Source organism: Falco cherrug, chromosome Z (genome assembly GCF_023634085.1).
Source record: "Falco cherrug isolate bFalChe1 chromosome Z, bFalChe1.pri, whole genome shotgun sequence".
In the NCBI taxonomy this organism is placed as follows: domain Eukaryota; kingdom Metazoa; phylum Chordata; class Aves; order Falconiformes; family Falconidae; genus Falco; species Falco cherrug.
The window spans coordinates 53,265,901-53,285,400 of record NC_073720.1 but is presented as its reverse complement, the minus strand read 5'-3'; the positions used below and the strand labels follow the sequence as shown (position 1 = coordinate 53,285,400).

Below are 19,500 nucleotides of genomic sequence, written 5' to 3'. Positions count from 1 at the left end.
GAAAGAACACACACACTGTCACTGAGAACAGTCCACCCTTCTTTTCACCTTCCTCTGTGGGGTCCCATCTCTTTATAAAGCTAAATATGAATTGGCTGGCTTCTCTTCTGAAGGCCTCTCAGACCCTGCTCATGCTCCAATGTTCACCTCATGGAGTACCTTGGGGGCCATAGCAGCTGCTCAGGACCCCTGCAAACCTCACTACAGTAGGTTTTCTAAGGATTATTAAGATTGAGGGAGGCTAGTCAGATGAGAACATTTGTCCTGTTTGCAATGATTAACATCTGTAGAACAACCACACAGTTCTTCTTAGCCCTCCCAAGTGCTTCCCTTTCTTGAGATGCCTCTCAAACTAAGCTGCAGGGATAACACAACAGTTTGCCATGCTAATCAGTGTTGTCTCCTTGTGCGTGGTCTTCTGGCCCTGTTCCTCTGTCCTTTTGTGCCTAACACTCAAACTGGATGTCCTCTGGAAAGGGAGACAGCCTTTATGCTCTATTTTTTACTGCCCACAGAAAACCACACAGCACCAACATGGGCAAGGTTCTTAAACAAAACATCAGGCAACTTTATAATAACAGCTCTTAATTTCAAATATGGTTGGTGGTAGGACTGATTCCCTTAAGTCCTGAAAACCTTTGTATCAGATGGGCTCTGGAAATGTGTATAAGGGGGTCTCAAAAATGCTCATGCACACACACATGCCTCTATATATTGATGACATGATAAAGGGAGCTAGCTAAAAGCCCTAAATGTGCAGTAGACCTGTTTCCTGTCTCAGCCTTCTATAATCAAGCACAGATATCCTTGCAAGGCTCCGGATGCATATTTATAATCCAGCTCTCCCCCTCTCCTATACTCTCCTCTGAGCTTGGCTAGTGCTATCAGCCGCTATGCCCAGATGCTGCCAGAGCACACATCTGCTTGCAAAGCAAGGTGAGCAGGCACATCTCACCAGGGGCAGCACACCCTGCTTTCTCCTCCCTCACACTACAGCAGAGCACGTGTCCAGCTGTTTGCAAGGAGAGACATGGCAGCAGGTAAAGAACCATCCCGTAGTCCACCCCTGTGCAGCACGAAGCAGGCAAAGAGGAGGATGTTCTACAGGCTAAGTTTTTCCATTGTTTTTAAAGTTCTGTTTGTGATATGAATGGGCACAGCTCTGGGCAGGGAGTCATAGTAATACAGAACCATTTCACTGTGGGTACACTAGCTCTGAGAACCAAATAGCCACCAAAGGAGAAACCATCCCTTAAGGCCTCCCACAGCTGAATGGCTGAAGTACAGCCAGCAAGTCAAGGAGTGCTCTAAGCAAGTAGCACAAGTCTTCAAGACCAGGCATCCTGTGGAAAGTTTGTGTGACCAGGAATAAGAAGGTCAGATCCGTGAACTGGAAGTGTTTGGTAGCATGGATGAGGCGTCTGTGGATGGAAACCGGGCCCGTCATGGTGGCCAAGCCTCCCTGCTCTTGGGAGTCAGACAGCACACTTCATCCAGGCCTTCAACCCAGACCCACTGGATTTTTTGTTAAATGTCCTTTTAACTGTCCTTTCTACTTCTGGAGACAAAAGGGCATGGAACAATCTAAATTAGATGCATGTGACACATCGGGATAATTTAAACAGTCATTTGGAAAGAAATCGAGACACATTGATTAGATTTTTCTAATTTGGACAAAACACTCAACAACCTAACATTGTGTTTTGACCATCTGTGGAAAGGAGTCGAACTCTTTGAAGTTCTGGGAAAAGCTGGAGCTAGTTAATACGTGCTCAGAATTTTTTTGGTTTGTGGGCTGACTTGCAGTTGTTTGCCTTTTTTTCTGTTACTGATTTTGGTTCCTGTGTGCGTTCAGAGCGTGGTGTGTCCTGCCTGCTCCACGGGGTCAGACTGTCTCACATCTATGGTGGAGGCTGCCCTTAGAAAGTGATTTAGTGGTCTTTCTTATGTACGGGCTAAAACATACAGACTGTGTTGTCTTCTGAAAAGCTCCTTCGAACTATTGTGGCTGTATTTTTAATTACAGGTTCTGACTTTTCTCCAGAAGCATGATTGAGTTCTCTCTCCTGATTATTAAGATTTCTGAAGTTCTAGCACAGGCATTCTTTGATATCAAAAAGTATAAGAACTGTAATAATTGCCAGTAATGAATGGAAGTGCTTGTACTACCACAGAGAGTAAGACTGGCTTTTTTAACATGTGAATAGATCTGCAGCCAAGGGGAGACCTCCTGCTTTGTCTTTGTTAATTTTGATATGGAAGGTTATAGCTGAGGGTGCAATTAATAAAGTGGTGTTAAATCACAGTTCCTGGAGCAGATAGAGAACAGTCAAGATTTTATGAGCAAGAATACAAAAGATGGGCAAAAAAGAGGTTGAGTTGCAGAAAATACTGACACTGTGCAAAGACTGTATTTAAAAGATCAAAGATACGAATTTATGAATAATTTTGGAAGTTGTTTACAAACAACTGGAAAGTTGCATGAAAGAAACCAAACTATTCCTTGAAATGGAGGTAAATGATAAACATTCTGTATTTTCCACATTTACCTTACTTACTATTCAAGCAAGTTATTTTCTGGTCTTGTTGGTAGTGTTTATTTCTCGTAATTAAAGAGATTTTTCTTAACACTGTCAGGAGAGAGCTGCAGTGGCAGAAAGTTTCTTAGCCATGTCCTGATGTTGTTGTATATGCAGAGCATGTTTTCATTGTCAGAGTAGAGTCATTTCTTTGATGTATGCCGTGACAGTACCATACATTCAGCATTAGCAAAATGTGTAAGAAAAAGCTTTTGTTTTTTTACCAAATACAATTTTACAAAGCTGGCTCTGATTTTACATTATTTGTCTAGTGTCTAGCCCTACAGAGCTACAGAGCCTATGGAGTCATTAGACAAATATCAGAGACCTATAGTATGACCTTCAGTATGTTGCTATGTAGTCATTAGCCATATATAATTAAGCAGGTGTTACAAAAATAAAAGGAGCTATGGCAAAAATAACAACTGATACAATAATATTTGCTCCATGACTCACTAACTCATCATCGAGTCAAAGCTTGGACAGGTCCACAGGGCAGGAAAAATCCAACAGCCCGGAAGATGTTCTCCTCCTCATCAATCTCATCCCACCCGAAAGGGAGGACAGCATGACTTTGCCTTGCAGGATACCTGGCCATGGAGGACCTCCAGGAATGCTTGGGACCAAGTTCTTATGGTCAGAGCCACCTCACTCAACACCCTGCTCCTCCCACCTCCTGTCTACACAGAAAATTGAAGTAGGGATAACTGCTTTTATCTGACTTTGTAGTGTTCTTTGCATTACTACTTACTATTTCACAGAGGCAATGAACACCCAGACTCGTTCCATGGATCAAATCATGGTGGTGTGATTAACATTTGTGCTTAGTGTGCGCCAACTCAAACCATGACACCAGGTTCCAAACATCTCATGCAAAGTAACAGTATTGTATGGAGCAGCAGATAAAAGTCATGACTTTTTGTATCAGCTGCAAACATGATAAAAGACATCCTGTTTCTTCAGTAATATAAACAAAAATGTGCCACTGCATGGAACAACATCAACTGTAGGAGACTGCTCAATATTATAATCTATAACGCACTTTTCATAAAATTTATAATTTCTGGGTTTCTTTCTGTGCTTTGAACTTACATGGCCTCAACTTCGTATCTGAGAGGCACACAAAGCAGTTTGGTGGGATAAGTGTTAAAAACTTTGTCTCATAGCTGAAGTTATGAAGGCACAGACTATTCAAATTATTTGCCCAAGGTCACAGACACAGTCTAGTAAACTGATGCCAAGTCTTCTGAAGCACTGGACTGGTCCTTAGGCTGCTTTCTGAACCTTCTTTCTATCACTTGCCTCATATCCCGCTTTCTTGTGGTGAATCATTTCATGAAACTGTGTCACAAAATCAGCCTAGATGGGGCAGGATCTGGTACCACTGTAACATACCTGCAGATTATATCACGACTTAACTCTCAGAGCCACAACAAACAACAGACATCAAGCCTATACTGACCTTCTGAGGCCTCTGCATTTAGCAAAGCAGCTAACGTGCAGACAGCCTGTTGTGGCTTCCATATTTTTGATTGTTTTACCTGCCTTGAAGTACTATCTAAATGTTCTTTCACAAATATTTGGAAAGGTCATTTAGACTGTGCAAACCTCTGCATTTTCTGTTCATTAGTTATATTTAACTTCCTCAGGCCCCTTCCCTCCATGAATCATTGCATATATAAAAAATGTGGGTGGAAGGTAGTTTATATATACATATTTCTATGTGTGTATATGCATATCTGACAGATATACCATCATTCAGTATTATAAAATATACCCCCAAAAAAAAGATCAGTTTTCTTGTAAAATCCCCTATTTTTCACTTACCTACCACTTCCTGGGCATGTGTTACAAATAAGCAGAACAGTATCAGTACCCTACTGCAGTTAAGTTCTTTGACTTTGGACCTGTATCCTAGGTAGGTTTATCTCCTCTAGGTTGCATCTGAGCCAGAGCTTGCCCACACTCTCTGCCTGTGGGTGTCTCTGTGCCACTCTTCCACTGGATTTAGCCTGGACACAGAGAGCTATTTGACCTTACTGGTGCAGGCATTTGCTTTGTTTGCCTCACATGTGAAATTACATCAACAATTATTGAGACAAGTTTTTGGAGGAATCTCATTCCCTTGGGATGAAAAAGATTGGGTGGATGCAAAGTGGGATTATGCTTGAACCCATTTACAGAGAAGGTCAAAGCATAGCGTGCTCTCATTGCAGCTGGAAGCTCCATATGACTCTTGAGTCAGAGCTGTATGCCTCTCTCCTGTGGTTTCTTTTGAAGAGCCCAGCCTAAAGAGTTCTGTGTAAATCAGCCTGTTGTAATACAAAACCTTTCTGAGAATGTCTCTTCTCTTCACGGATAGACATTTGCTATCTTCTTTCCCAGTGCAAGTGAGCTAGTCCTGTCTGCCTTCATATGCGTTCCATTTGGAAATTAGACAACTTAATCCCATACCTTTTCTCATTGACATTTCTGGAGAGTTATTGCTAAGACAAGGCATATTAATTCTTCACAGCTGGTACATTAGGCTGTGTGTCTTCACAGTGTTTCTATTGTGATCAGAGTTCCAAGTGAAAGAAGCAAACAGATCTTATTTATACAATCATGCAGCCTTTCCATAATGCTGCATACTTCTTAAAAAAGAAAAGACCTTGCAATAGTCAGAGAATATGGGACAAAATTATTCCTACAACTGAAATTCCTCTAGAAGAATAATAACGAAAAAATAGTAACAGGACTTGGGGACACATGCAAGTAAATCTTGCTCATGCGAGTGCCCCTCTGTGTAATCTTGCCCATAGCCTAATGCCTTTGCTGTGCCTTGACGTCCTTTTCTCTCTCCTGTTCAGATGCTGAGCCCTGCAGGGGAGGGGTACACAACATCGGGCGCAATGGGGTCATCACTGCTGTGAGGAATTCTCACCGTTCTTGCAGCAAGAGTAGTTTCTTCCTTTCCAGTGGGAGAATTGTGTTAAACGGGGTTTAGATTAAGCTAGAAGCTCCAGGTTTCTCCCTTTTGCCATTGGCAGTCCTTGGAAGGCCCTGACGGCTTTAGCTGGCACTGGCTTGTTTTTATTGTTAGTGCATGGGCAGACGAATTCTTTAGTGGATTTCTCCCACTCTCAGCCTGTACCTGTAAAGAAAATGGAGCCCAGGCTCTAGCAGAGCACGGAGAGATGTGTACATTATTGCTTTACTCCTCTAGAGGGAACTGTTACTGTGTTTTAAATCTCCCCACGCATTTCTCTGTAAATGCTGCAGGCTGGCCGAGATGAGGGAAGAGCTGCAACCTCCTTTGCCAGAATGAAACCTGGCAGAATCCCACTCTCTGGAAACCAGCAGTAGCTGTCTTCAGGTGACAATGACTTCCAGTTTTGCCAGAACTCCTTTCTTACCCTGGCCTGGTATTTCCACCCCTAAGAAACATGCAGGACAGTGGTAAGTATCCCTCGGAGCACTGGATTTAGATCTTCTCCAGTCCTGCTGCAGTGCATGCTACATCAGGTTTACAAGCTGATGGATGAGGCTTGAATTCTCCTGTTTGTGTATTGGCATCAGACAATAGAAAACTTTGTCCTGGGGGTTTAACAGAAGAGACTGGGGGGCAGGGGGAGGACTGGGGAGAAGCGTGGGGAACAGCAACTGTACTGCAACCATTTCTAACCCAGACCGTCCCTTTACAAAGCTACTTTGTTAGCTGCAGAGGCTGAGGCCTCTTTTCCCTGAGCATCCTCCACTAGTTCCCGTTCACCCACCTGCAGTAGGAACTATTACTTAACTCAGCAGTGTAACTTTCAGGCCCCCATAGGTTTCAAGATCCACGGGTGGCAAATAGAAGGAAAGAACTACTCTGTGGGAGGGACAACTTCTGCATTCAGAACAGAGAGCAGTCTTTCTGGATATCATGGGGTCTCTGTTTTGGGCTGAGCTGGTCACAGTAGATGAGTGCAGCTCTGTCACAGGACCTCAGGGGAACGACTGGGTAATAGGGTAGGCTCCTTCCCAGTTCCCTCTGCAGTTCTGTGCTGTTCCTGAAGACCAGCATCAATCTGCCAGCTTCTTAGATTACCCTTATATGGAAAAGTCATAAATCACCACTTCTGTTCATGCTGCTTTGGTGCAGTGCCAGCCTTCCTACGCTCCACAGATATCTTTATAGGGAACAAGCTGTGACAGAGTGCAGATGCAAACCCAGTGGTGCAACCTTTGACTAGCTTACTACTGGGAAAAGGGACAGCCATGAATACAGAAGAGCTTTGGTCCGAGTCATCATCCTCATCAGCTGGAAATTATAATAAAGAAAATGGAGAAAAGTGAACAGCTAAGTCTTTGCTTTTGCATACCTTGTCTGCATTTTGCAGAATTCTCCAGTCTACCAGCTTGGCCTTCTGGTGTGAACTCCAAGAAACAAAGCATTCCAAGAAACAAAACTGAAGTTATGAGCAGTCTGAAGTCCCATCACTCAGCTGGATAGGTCAGGTAGTACAGGAGGCCTGTGTGTGCTTGGAACCAGAAAGAAAAGCAATAATAAAACCACAGATTTCTGTTCTTCTCAGGTTTTCTAGATGAACAAAGACTTACTGTAGGCAGGGATTTCAGATATACTCACTATACAGTGTGAACTGTGTATTCTGTGTGAATTTCAACTCTGTTCTGGAGCAGTCATTCCTGATCTCTAGCAAGAAGGCCCTTTTTGCAGATCACCATGACAATGCCATGCTGCTAGGTATACACATTGAATAATGTGTGTCTTGAGGAGGACAAGACAGATTTGAGCATGCAAGTGTTGTTGAGACAAAGCTGAAGGACTCTCATGTATGTGCAGTACAGTAGAACTCAGTCCAGACAGACAGCTTAGACCAAACTGTCATCACAACAGCTAACCTTTCAGAGGGAAGCCCAGGAGCTACATCGCGTGTGTGCACCATGATCAACAAGAGGACTTGAGCCCAGGAGTACAGTGGGGACTGAGCCAGCTGAGCAGTTGAATACACACACTGCTGAAAAGGTAGTAGCATGCATCTGCTTTTCTATGTCAGAGGGCAGCTGGCTCTGGGTTTTGCAACTGCAATTTCTCTCAAAAGCTTTGCAGAAGCAGGTGGCATGGTAAAGTACATGTTTTGTGGCAGCATACGCAGCAGTCATATGTGCCACTTTTGGTCTGGTGTCAATCTTCCCTTTCTTACGTGTGCTTGCACTGACATACTCCTCTCAACTTCACAGCCCACCTCTGTTCATAGTCCTTTGATGAGGGCTGCTAATCATCAACATGGCTGGCTGCACTCCTTGCCTACTCAGGGGAGAAACAAAGGTAGAAAGTCCCACCGCTGCTGTGTGGGCAACCCCACAGCATAACTGGCAGAGTGAGGGAAATTCATGTTCTCAGAACTTCTGTTCCTCTGACACCATACCACGCACATCGTCAGAGCACCTTCCTTCCCTAGCAAAGGGGAGGAAGAAACCCAAAACACAGAATAATCTGTGAGTAAAAGGAAATAGGAAAATGCTGACTCGTGAATCCCAGTTATCATGTGGCCAGCTACTGGGCTACTGTACCTAAATTTTATCCCTCACTTTTCCTACACCTTCACGGGGCCTGGCGCTTCTGCCTGCTGGGGCTAGAAGGGAAGAGGACATCTTTCCCATGATAGCATCTGTTACTTGGCACTGGGGAGAAGTCTGTATGTACAGCTTTTGGAACATGATGATTTCAGGCTTCCAGAAATAAGTTATCTTTGCCTCAGGAGCAATGTTCCCTCAGCATGGAACAAATGCAAAATGTTTTCTCATGAGCTGAGAAATCATTAAACCAAAACCCACTGAGTGTGAAGATACTCCTAGCTGTTAATTAGCCTCTGTCTGCCACCTTACTGTCCTGGGATCTGGGATCCTTTTAAAGCTCATTTACCCAGTGAGACACTCCGGCTGTGTCTACATGTGAGGCAGAGTGGGTCTTCTAGGGGGGTCTAGGTACACTGAGCCATAGTGTAGAACAAAAATAAAGAAAAACAGCAAAAAACATTGCAAAGCCTTAGCTTAAAGTCTAACTCATTTGACATGTCAACAAATGAACATTCAAGGACTGTGTACCTTAGGCTTCAGTATAAACACTTTAGCAATAGCTGGTACTATTTAACACACTGTGCACCTGCATACGGTTGGTGTACAGTTAGGTACAAAAATTGTACTTCTGTGCTAGACTTGTCAGTTTACCCAGAGGCCTTCACTTTATAAACTGAAATCCTCACTGTCACTACTGAATATTTCGAATTTCCGTTAAGGCAAGCACTGTTGAAGAAGTTAGAATAGAAAATCAAAGATATTATTTGTCTATCATCTGTGACATTTCACATTTTAGGGTTTTCCACAGACAAGGAAAAGAAAAAAGAAAAGGGCCTACCTCCAGCGCTTTTCTAAGTCCGATGAGCAGGTTTTTAACCAAGTCTTTAGGGTAAGCCTAAGAACTGAGATGTTTAAATAAACTTTGTTTAAGTGTACTAGAATTGCTCTAATTTGAAAGGTGAATAACCAGTAAATAGGACTATCAGCCAGAATATATGACAATGGCTGGACCAGGTTACAGTTTTCCCAGCTGGGAATCCTTCTCTGACAGCCGCTAAAAGCAAATACCTGCACAACAGATCCAGTGTAGCCAGGTTTCTCCAAGATGCTTTCCCAGCCTCCAGTCATCTTATGCCCAGGGATTTCCAGTACTACATGTAGTACTGCTGTGCATGACAGCCCTAGATGGACTTTTCTTCCATGAACATGTCTAATCACTTCTGAACCACATAATCTTTTGGCATCTAAAATTCTTGTGTCAATGTGTCCCGCCTTTAAACTACATGTTTTGTGAAATATGTGCTTTATTTTGTCTTGAGATTTTGGGCATATCATAGATAATTGCTGTCACCATCTAGACTTGAAATGTGAGGAGGGAAAGTTCCCACAGGTCTCATCATCATGTGAGGGTACATCGCAGGCTGCTGCTTGGGTGAACCAGCTAGGTTTGTTGGCCACATAGCATGGATTTCATCTATTGTTACACATTAAGCAGGATTGCAGTAATAAATTCCCCTTCTTGAGAATACCCTGAAAGGTTTTCCAGAGAAGAAGAGCACCTCACACAGCAGCAGCACGGCTTGGAACACTAGTCTGTGCAAAGGCACACATAAAGCATTTGCAGAGATCTTTCTCTCCCTTGTAGGGCTGCTGTAGCAGTCTGGAGAAAATGGCGTCCATCCTGTCCCAAAGGATGCCTGTGGTCTCACTGCAGTGTTACTGGTCTGCAACAGTGGGGCAAGGAGTGGGAAGAAAGGGGAAGAAGATCCACTGTCTAACAGTGAGAAATGCAAAGCATCTGCCCCAGGGTTAAGCCTGTTTTATGTGGAAATTACATCAAGACACTATACAAATGCTCTGCTGTGGTCCTCAACACAGCAGTGTTCAGCCTTTCAGACCAAGGGATGCCATGTTGACAGCTCCCTGAAATGATGGAGTGACCAGGGATCAGAAACAGGAAAGAAAGTTGGTCAAATGAGGATGTTGCTTTGTTTCCTTTTCTTTCCTAGGACTCACTTGCTCTTGAAAGTGATCTGGAACATTTTTTTGCCATTGTACCTTTTTACAGAGATCCCAGGTTTTAATACACTTGAATCTGAGGTGACTGGAAAACTATCTTCTACTCTTAATTATGTTCAAAGTACCTGGCAGGGAAGAGGCTGATGAAACAATTTTTATGAGCACTGGGAGACCTGAACTATCCACAGTCTCTGTAGGTGAGTCATTTAATCTACCCCACTATCTCTGTTTTACATTTCTTAAATACACTCTAATGAGAATAAAACTCATTAATGATTGTTGGATAGGCAAGCTGTAGGAAGGTGTGGGCCCACAAGTGCCTAGATAACAAAGTGGAGAAAAAAATAAAAAGAAAATAATATGCCAGTTAAAACCTATGCTCACCAGCAGCATCTTGGGGTAAAAACAGTCTTTAAGCTTTGTCTAACATTGTTCTTCAGAGTGCCCGTATCCATAGGCAAAACAATCCTTTTGTACATTTTACTTCTAAAGCCAAGTGCTTGAAAACTGCCTAGCATCCCAGACCTTGTGCTCACCCCTGCAGTAGCAGTAGTCACATGCAAATGGCCATCCTGCCACTTCAGCAGGAATTTGTCCGAAAGTAACCTTTCTCCCCTGAAGCAGAGGCATTGTTTAATTCCCTTCTCATGTTAGTCTCATGGTGGGCTGCTTTGTGGTGGCTGTCAGGCAGCAGCTATCCAAATGAAAAGATAAGCAGGGAAAGGAGCTTAGAGGAGTCAGTATGTAAATATGTATCTAATCCATGTATAAATATATACATATATATGTATATGTAGTGATTTTAGAGGGGGGTGGTACCAGAGGCTGCTGATCTCACGGAGTTCAAGACTTGCTCTCTCCTGGAAGCAAAGGAAGGTTTCATTTTCATGGTTAAAGTGACTGGCACAGGTTGTGTGACATATATTTGTATACCTTCCTCTTCACTCCTTTCCAGTTTCCCCTATGTGCCACGTTCTGGGAAAGCTGCTGCAGAAAGGGAACAGCCAGCCTGAAAGGTATAGGAGGGTCATGTTGTGATCACAAAGGAGAAAGAGGTCAGGAAGGCACTGGAAAAAGCTGTGTCCCTGGGCATTCATCCGTAGGCTAGGGACGAGGGACAAAATACATTTGGGAAGGTGGGTAATGTGACAAGGATACAGTAATGTCTCACTGCCCACTCGTGCCATTTGCATGCCATTTCTTCCAAGTCTATACTGTTTTCAGCTTGTTTCTTAATCTAAAGAAAGTGGTTCCCCTCCCTGCCTGCTTGTGTTAGCTGCTCCGTAACTGGCACTTTAGTTCCTCTCACAGCTCTCAGACAGCTCTAGGTCCTTCCTGTGAGATTGTGCCCCCCCCCCCCCCCCCAAGCTGAGCCCTCTCCTCCTCACCCCAACTTATCTCCTCACCATGGGGCCTCTGAGGGATACAAACAAGTCTCCCAGGAACTGATAATGGGTAAATGGTCAGAGGGAGACATGAAGCCTACCCACAGCTCTGCGAAAATACCCCAGGCTCAGAGCCTCTTTTTTTCCTGTGAAAAGTATATAAAGAAGATGTCTTTTAGGGAGCAGTAGTCAAGGGTTGGTCTCACCAGGAGAAGCAAAGGCTGCTAAATCTGTCGACCTGATTCTGCCACTTACCAAGAGAGCACAGGGGATCACTCTGAATAGCTGAAGCAACCCAGTAACTGCTCCATAAACTATGAAGAGTCTGTGCACAGCTGCAGGAAGTTTTCTTTGGCCACGTCTGGCAGGAAATTTCAAAATGTATGTGTATGTATGTACACACCGTCTAGTACATTGTACTACGTTAAGCAGAGATCTGATGGACAAGTCTAGCAAAGGAAACTGGACCTCAAACACCCGCAGGGAGGGTACAATGGCAGACCACTGGCCCTCCTGCAAGGCTGCCCTTGTATGCACATCCCTGGGAGCGTTCTTGGTAGTGCTGTAAAAGGCCATTTTCACCTCCAGCTTTGTTCTGAGTGAAAGAACACTTTTTTCAGTGAAAGAAGGAAAACCTCTGAGCCTAGAAACACTGCCTGTCAATTGTAATTTGTGAACACGACAGAGGACAAGATGAGATTCCTGAGTTTACTGTTATGTAGTCTCAGCTTTTAAAGAAAATGGGTTGTTCTCATGCTGCCTGGAGGAGAAAAGGAAGATCTGGGGTCAGTGACAATGCAAGACAACATGTCTGGTAAGGGATGCTGTAAGAAATTCAGGAGCTCAGACCTAGCCGTGCTGTAACTAAGAAGGAACCAGCTAGCTAACTGCCACATCTTCATGGGCTGGGAGGGTGAGCATGCACAGTATCCCAGCACTGCACAGCAGTGACTAGCTTATCTTCAGCGTTCAGTCTTCAGAGTACTGAGTTACTAGGAAAGCTTTTTTCCCCCTCTCTCTTTCCCTCACTGGTTTTTAACTTTAACAAATGTGAAAGGTGCTGATAAATACTGCAAGTGAATGATAGAGTATTTACTCACTCATGCTCCCCCCAGTTTGTGAATTTGTCTCAGCATTGTTAAAGAGCAAGGATCTTTCCTATATTACATTACTCTTTCACACAGCAATGGCTGAAGCCTTAATACTGACCAGTCTTTTCTTCTGCATCAACCCTTGCTGCTTCCAACTACTCAGGGTGTTACATTGGACCTTTCTTTCTTCCTGGAAAAGTTATTCTTGGGTGTGTACTCTGTTGTTAATTCAGCAGAGGTAGAAAGAACACAGCCATGTTTCTTGTCAGCCTGCTTGTGCTAAAGAGCTGTGGGCCTGGCTACTCTTCTGTATAGCACTTCACATGTCTCTCCATGGTGACAGCAATATTGACAGGTTTTCTCTTAAAGGAGAAGATGGTGCAGAATCAATGGAAGTGCCTTGGTAAAGGCAACAGAAATATTGTTGACAGAAGCTGCCTTGTGATGTGTTCTCCTGTGTCAGTCCTTAAACAAAAAATGTGGTTTACTCTTGGTCCTGGCATCCACTGTCTGTTTTCTGCCATAGCTACTCTCACAGGATGGCTTTCCTAAAGGCAGAGAGCTGTGTGATGCTGTCCCCAAAGCAGCAACACTTGAAATCCACATCTTGAGAACTACAACAGTGATTTAGGTGTTCCCACAGGTCAAGATGTTTCACTCCCTAATGACATACATTTATCAAGAGATAGGAGTAAGGGATCTTACTGTCTCAGCTTTAATGTGACAGTCCTTCACTACTTGGTTGTATTGATTCTTTCAAAGTGTATTGATGTAGAAAGGACTTGTATCATAGGGAAAAGGTGCAGGAAACCGGTTACGGGATTTTTATTAGGCTCAGTTGCACACCTGACCAAGCTTGACCTGTAGGGAGTAATTAACCCTCTTCTACTGTAATCAGACTGTTTTTAATATAGTTATGAGGATTCATCAAAACCCTATTCCAAATCTTCAAGCATCTCCTCCACAAACAGCTGAATTTATTTCCACTTAGCATCAGTTTACATAATGTAAAAAAAGTCTAGTCTGGCACAGTGGTAGGAGAGACCTGAACTTAATGCAGTTCTTACTCCATGGGCAGCCTTTCTTTCAGTCTAATATAGCATGTGATACTTAATTCAATTATTAAAGTGTTTGTCTTTCAGGATTTAATATTCTGTGTCTCATCTTTAGAAACATTAAATATGGGACTCAAACTGAACTATATAAAATACACATTGGTGAGGTTTTGACCAACACTAGACAAGCATATAAAAGTTAATCCCCCCAGCGGCATACATACAAGACTTTGTAGGGAGAAATGCATTCCTGTTTAACAACACTGTATGTACCTCAGCAATGAATACTATAGAAAATAAGACACAGAGTGAAGGAGATATTCTCTGTAGGATATGGATCTAGAGTCCTGAAGATTCCAGCAGGTTGCACAGAGCAAAGTCCAAATAAGAGACTACTGCTATTTCTTTAAATGAACATACAGTGCAATGGACAGAAGATGGTTTAATGGATAGGTTCTCTTACGCTGATTTGTTAGGAAATCAGCTCATGGAGGACTTGGAAACACCTCTACTGTTAGCTCAGTATGGTTCCTTTCTCTCCCCATCTGTGAAGGCTTTTAGACCAAAAGCTGGGGTTAAAGTGAACCTAACAGGAAAGGCAAAAAAAGTGTTGCAGAGTCCTTGGAGAAGCAGCTGATGCAGACTCATCTCCTAGCTGGCTGGAGGGGGTATAGTCTTGCAGAGGGTAACGCACAAATTCACCAGGATCCTATGAGGCCATGGGACAGGGAGCACAAGGGCATTGGTAGGCGGAAGGATGACGAATTCTGCAAAATTGGTCAGAAGATAAGTGAAAGGAGAAATGGAAAACAGGATTCAGCAGCAAGCTAGTGTAAGTTTGAGGAGAAGGTCATAGAGGCTTAGTCATACCTACACAAAGATGTCCAAGCATCTGGTCCAAGCTTGGTAAGGAAATACAAGTTCTCCTCTCTGATTATTTAAAAGCTACTTTTCAGAGCTCTTTGCCAACTTGGTTACGCTTTGTCTGGAGGAAAATGCTCACATGTAACCACAGTTATTGCTACCCCTAAGATGCCCAAGAAAGTCTTGAAGGCAATGGGACTACTACCTTGACAGCTAACACGGTGCCATCACGTGGACCCTGTCAGTGAATAGGCAAAAGCAAATGAAGTGATGGTCAGGAACCAGTTACTCAGAAGTGGTACCACTCCACTCAGTAACTGAAATGTCTCAGAGAGGGCTGCCTCAGCACTGACAAAAAGCCCCAATTAAACCTTGTATAGAGGTTTTGCCCTCTTGCCCTCTTCTAAAGCTCCCACACGAATTCAGAATGATGCTTTCAAATGCAGAGGGGAGAAAAGGACACAAAAATGTGAATGTGATTGGGTGCTTAAGCCTTTCCTTAAAAATATCCAGCCATAAAAATGTCATTGTTTTTATGCTCCAATTTAAATCTTCATACATTAAGTAAGGGAGTAAAGTTACTGTCAAAAGAATGTTCCCCGGCATTTCCCTGATTTCTCCCCAGGGTCTTTAAATTCACTGATGTCAAAAGAAAAACAAAGAACTACAGCAAGGCACATGAACACAGCTCTATAAATAAAAAAGAAAATGGGTCTGGGTGGGGGGAAGCAAGCATCTTCCATTTCTTGAATTGGCCATTGTGTAAGCATTTGCTTACTCCATCACTGCTCTGTGCTCAGGACATTAAGAGAAGACTCATATTGGAAGCAGTCTTTCTATTGCACTGAGCCCAGTTTGTGTCTCCTGTCTAAGGTCTGGGAAATAAAATCAGAGAGATTAAGATCTACTTTTTACCCTTGAACTGGAAAACCTTGCAAGCAAAGGGCAAAATTTTGCCAAGATAAACAAGAAAATTTGACTTAATTTTGTGTCTGGGTTATAAATACAATAAAAAGCGGGAAAAATTAGTCATATATAAATAATAGCTCAATTACATTCATGAAAATGTGGGTGGGTGTTCTGGGTGGAATAATTTGCTAAGGCAGAGCTGCTCTTCCTCTTAATTTATTCTTCTTGCTGAATTTGTGCTTCTACTTTTTAACCTTGATTTATATCTTGCTCTTCATTCTATAATCTGGGTGATCTTTCTATAATGGGTCTTTACATACTTTCCTTTAGGACTGGTTTGTTATGGACTAAAAATTTTTAATAGATACAAACATAGTGTAAAGCACTTCAGTGTATACCTAACCTCAGGTGCACACTTCCATCTTCCTGATGTCAGGAGAATGTGTATTTAAAATCAAGAGAATGCTTAACAGCTTTACTGTGCTAATCTTGGTATGGCTGATTTTACTGCGTTGAAGTGCAGTACTGTACAACCTGCTGCAACACCAAAGACCCCTCTTCCGTCTTGCCTCTTCTTAGCTATTTCTGCTCTTTCTTTTTGCTTTTTGTTTTCATTTCTCTCAAAATGGATGCTGACATGTAACATAATGCTCCAAAATTTAGACTTTTTTCAAGCCTCCTGGCTGTTAAACCTCACTGCTACAGATCAAGAAACCACCTGCTCCAGCTATGCTATTACCCACTTTGCAGCTTGGCAGCCAGTGAGGAGTTTAAGAATCAGTGTGACCGTGGTTGGCTTCAGAGCAAGACCCAACAAGGGGCTGGAAGGGGAACACCACCTGAGACATGAGCGTGCCACACATAGCAGTGAGCTGGAGTTACATGAGAGCATCCCTGAGATGGCTCCCATTGCCCGTGGGAATGTCTGGCCTGCCAGCAACAAGGCCAAGGCAAACAGTGGGGTTCGCTTGGGATTGTCTTAGTCTCATACCCTCCTACAGGGGTCCCTAGATGTTACATGAGGTGCTATGTACCATGTCTTTCTCTCTCTTTCTCTCCCCCCACCACCTTCTTAATTTTAATTGGGTGCTATTTACATCACTGCAATTATGCTGTTTGTTCTGGCCTCCCATAAATAAGCAAGTCTGTACTGGCCAAGAGATGCTTGGAATATCTGTGGGAAGTCATCCAGAGCTGGTATTTAATCTAGAGCCTGAGCAGACCATGACTTGACATTGTATACACTCAGTCTGATAACAACGCATAAGAGGAGCAAAGGCAAGAAAGCTTGAGCTGTGCTTTCATTTTAAAACTGGAGTATCATGCCAGGTGTTAGGAAAGCACTCAACAACCCCACTGTCAACAAAAAGACTTTTCCCAGCCTCAATGAGATTTGGATTAGGCCTCACACTGTGAGGGCAGAGTTGGCCTTTTCACCTGGAGCACAAGCCTGGCAGCCCTCTCCTCACATCCAAAGTCAGCTGTGGGAAAGGTTTTTAATCCCAGGGGTTAAAGAAGCCTTGTGAAGCAGCAGCGTCCCAGGCTGAGGGACAAAACACCAAAAGCTCCTGAATGCGGCATGTCACAGGAAGGAAGCAAGGGCCTCACCAAAGGCTGAGGATCTAACAAGGAAACGTTCTGAAGTCTTTTTTTCAATGTTTCTTTCGAAAAATTGTAGCTATTCTTAGCATCTTTTCAACCTGTTCTAGCATAGGAATCTGTCCGTGCTGCAACTAATTTCCATGGCGCGCCTGTGCATACAAAGAAGTAAAGCCAGCACTGGCAGTCCTCTCTGTCTGTGAGAGTCCTTGTTTCACTACTTGTAAGATTCCAGGTTTACAGCTAATTGTGGGTAAAAAAAGCCATTGGTAGGTGGAGCAACACAAGATGTGTCCTCACTTCCTGGCGCTTTTGAGGACAGACACATGGCCAGCCAGGCTGTCTCACTGCTTAAGGAGTGGTTCGACAAGGTGGGGTGATGAACAGTAAGAGAGACTTTCCAGAGTCATTGGTGAGAAGCAAGACTAATGATATCAGGTTACTTCCCACAGGAAGGGTCTACAAAGAAGAACAAGGTGTTTATCTGATGAGAATGGCTGGGAGATTACATCATTGGACATACACTGCACCCACACAGTAACACCTGCTACACCCAAAGTGGTCCCTGTTTAGCATCTGCTTTTCTGATGTGGATGCATTGTTCTGGGTAAGCTAACTTGAAATGATTTAGGGAAGCATCACAAGCATTGCTGAACAGAGATAGCACCACACACGGATATAAAGGCATTGTTGAGACAAGCTCTACGTGGGATGTTCTGCCAAATGGTTCCCTTCCCTTCCTCTTCTCATTTCCTTGTTCTCCTTCAGTCAATGGAGAATGCTAATCCCTTTATTTGTTTATGTGTATACTGGTGACTTTCCAGACCTGCTACAAAAGTCATTTGACTAGAAGACTTTTCTGGAAAGAGGCAGCAAGGGAAGCTGGAAATTTCTTTCCTGAATGATGACTTGGTGGCAGTTGGATTGGTCCCCTTGGACCTGAGGATTTTGACATTGCTGTGTTTGGATTGACTATGGACAGCCCTGCACTGACAGCTGTAAGCAAGAAGGAAAATATTACAGCTACTTTAATTCTTCCCTTTTGTATTGAAAGTTTGTTTTCAGTATCTGGTTTTGACCAGTTTTAGAAACAACACATTTGCAATGTCTTGCTCATCCAAAGCAGCAAGCTTCTGACATTTTGTTCACAACACACAGAAAAAAGTAGGCACACAGCTATAAGTGAAGGGAGAAAAGTATTTCCCATAGCTAGTCATCACAGTTTGTGAAGGGAAAAAAAGCACTGGTATACAAAGATGTGAGATTTATACAGGCCATCATGATTTCAAGGCTCATGGAAATCAACCACCCACTTTACAGACATGGAAAGAGGAATAGCTTTCTCACTGCTAAATCAATTTAAGTGCTTTCTCAGCTTTTATAGAGGAACTAATTTTGGATTTCAGATGATAAGCTATTATTCTTGCCCCATGCAGTCTAATGTTTAAAGCACGTGCCCCCTGATGCGAATCCAGGTGCCACATTTCAGGCTTCTATGAAGAATGCTCTCCCTCAGCAAGGCAGTCAAACCATCTAACTAACAAACTGCTAACTGAGTATGGAGACACCTACAGACAGCACATTCGTTGCTGGTCTAAACAATTTCTCAGAATGAAATATGCAGGCAAAAAATCTAGGCACTAGGTACTTAAGTCAGGACTTCCTTGCCTTGCAGGTACGTTGGCTGAAATTGTTTTCTTCGCCCTTTCTTTCTAGCTAAGAATGGCTTTTTCTGCCTGTTCAAGCCATTGGTTAGCCATGGGACAGCCTGTCTCCTCCATAGCCTTCTCTGGAGACAGCTGGCAGGGTGAGCAGGGATCATCACCCTTCTTGATGTGGCTGTGCACTGCAGAGCAAGATGCGAGAGTAACAGGGCCAGCACGGCTCTGAAGGCTCGCAGGGGAGACCTGGGTTCTAGTCCCTGCACCAAAAAAATAGTTCTCTTTTACCTCATAATGTTTTTAGCGTAGCGAGATTGTTGTGGCTTTAAAAGAGTACTAATACCACGGTGCTTTCCAGAGATGTGGTCACAGGCCTTATCTTGTACAAATGTAGGAGTCCTTCCAGGCACCCAACCCAGCTACTAACACAGGGAAAGCAGCAGAACCCTCAGAACACCTGCTGCCAGCATTTCCATGCACTCCCTCTCTGCAGTCTGGATTCTTCCCACTTTCCCCTCTCCCATTCATTCCCCCAGGTGACCCCCCAGCTCCCTCCCCTTCCCTCTTTCATCCCTCTCCCTCCATTCATCCTTTGCCTTTGTGCCCATTGGGGTTTCTATTGCATACATCCCCTCTGATTCCACAAGGAGTGAAGCTCTGCTTCCTGTGAAAGAGCTACACGACAGGGTGTTGGAAAAAGTTGGGAAGAAGTCCCAAGGCCGCTCAGAGATGCTCTAAATACTCCTCTAACATTGTCCCTCACATCCATGTCACAA

The 19,500-nt window shown here is 43.5% G+C and overlaps 1 long non-coding RNA gene across 1 annotated transcript; it reads left to right on the top strand.

Moving 5' to 3' along the window:
• Positions 1 to 5,850: 5,850 nt before the first annotated feature.
• On the top strand, positions 5,851 to 18,081 carry LOC129734731 (uncharacterized). Its single transcript, XR_008730265.1, has 3 exons — positions 5,851 to 6,017; positions 10,210 to 10,357; positions 17,516 to 18,081. It is a non-coding gene; the product is annotated as an uncharacterized LOC129734731 (long non-coding RNA).
• The last annotated feature ends 1,419 nt before the right edge of the window (positions 18,082 to 19,500 follow it).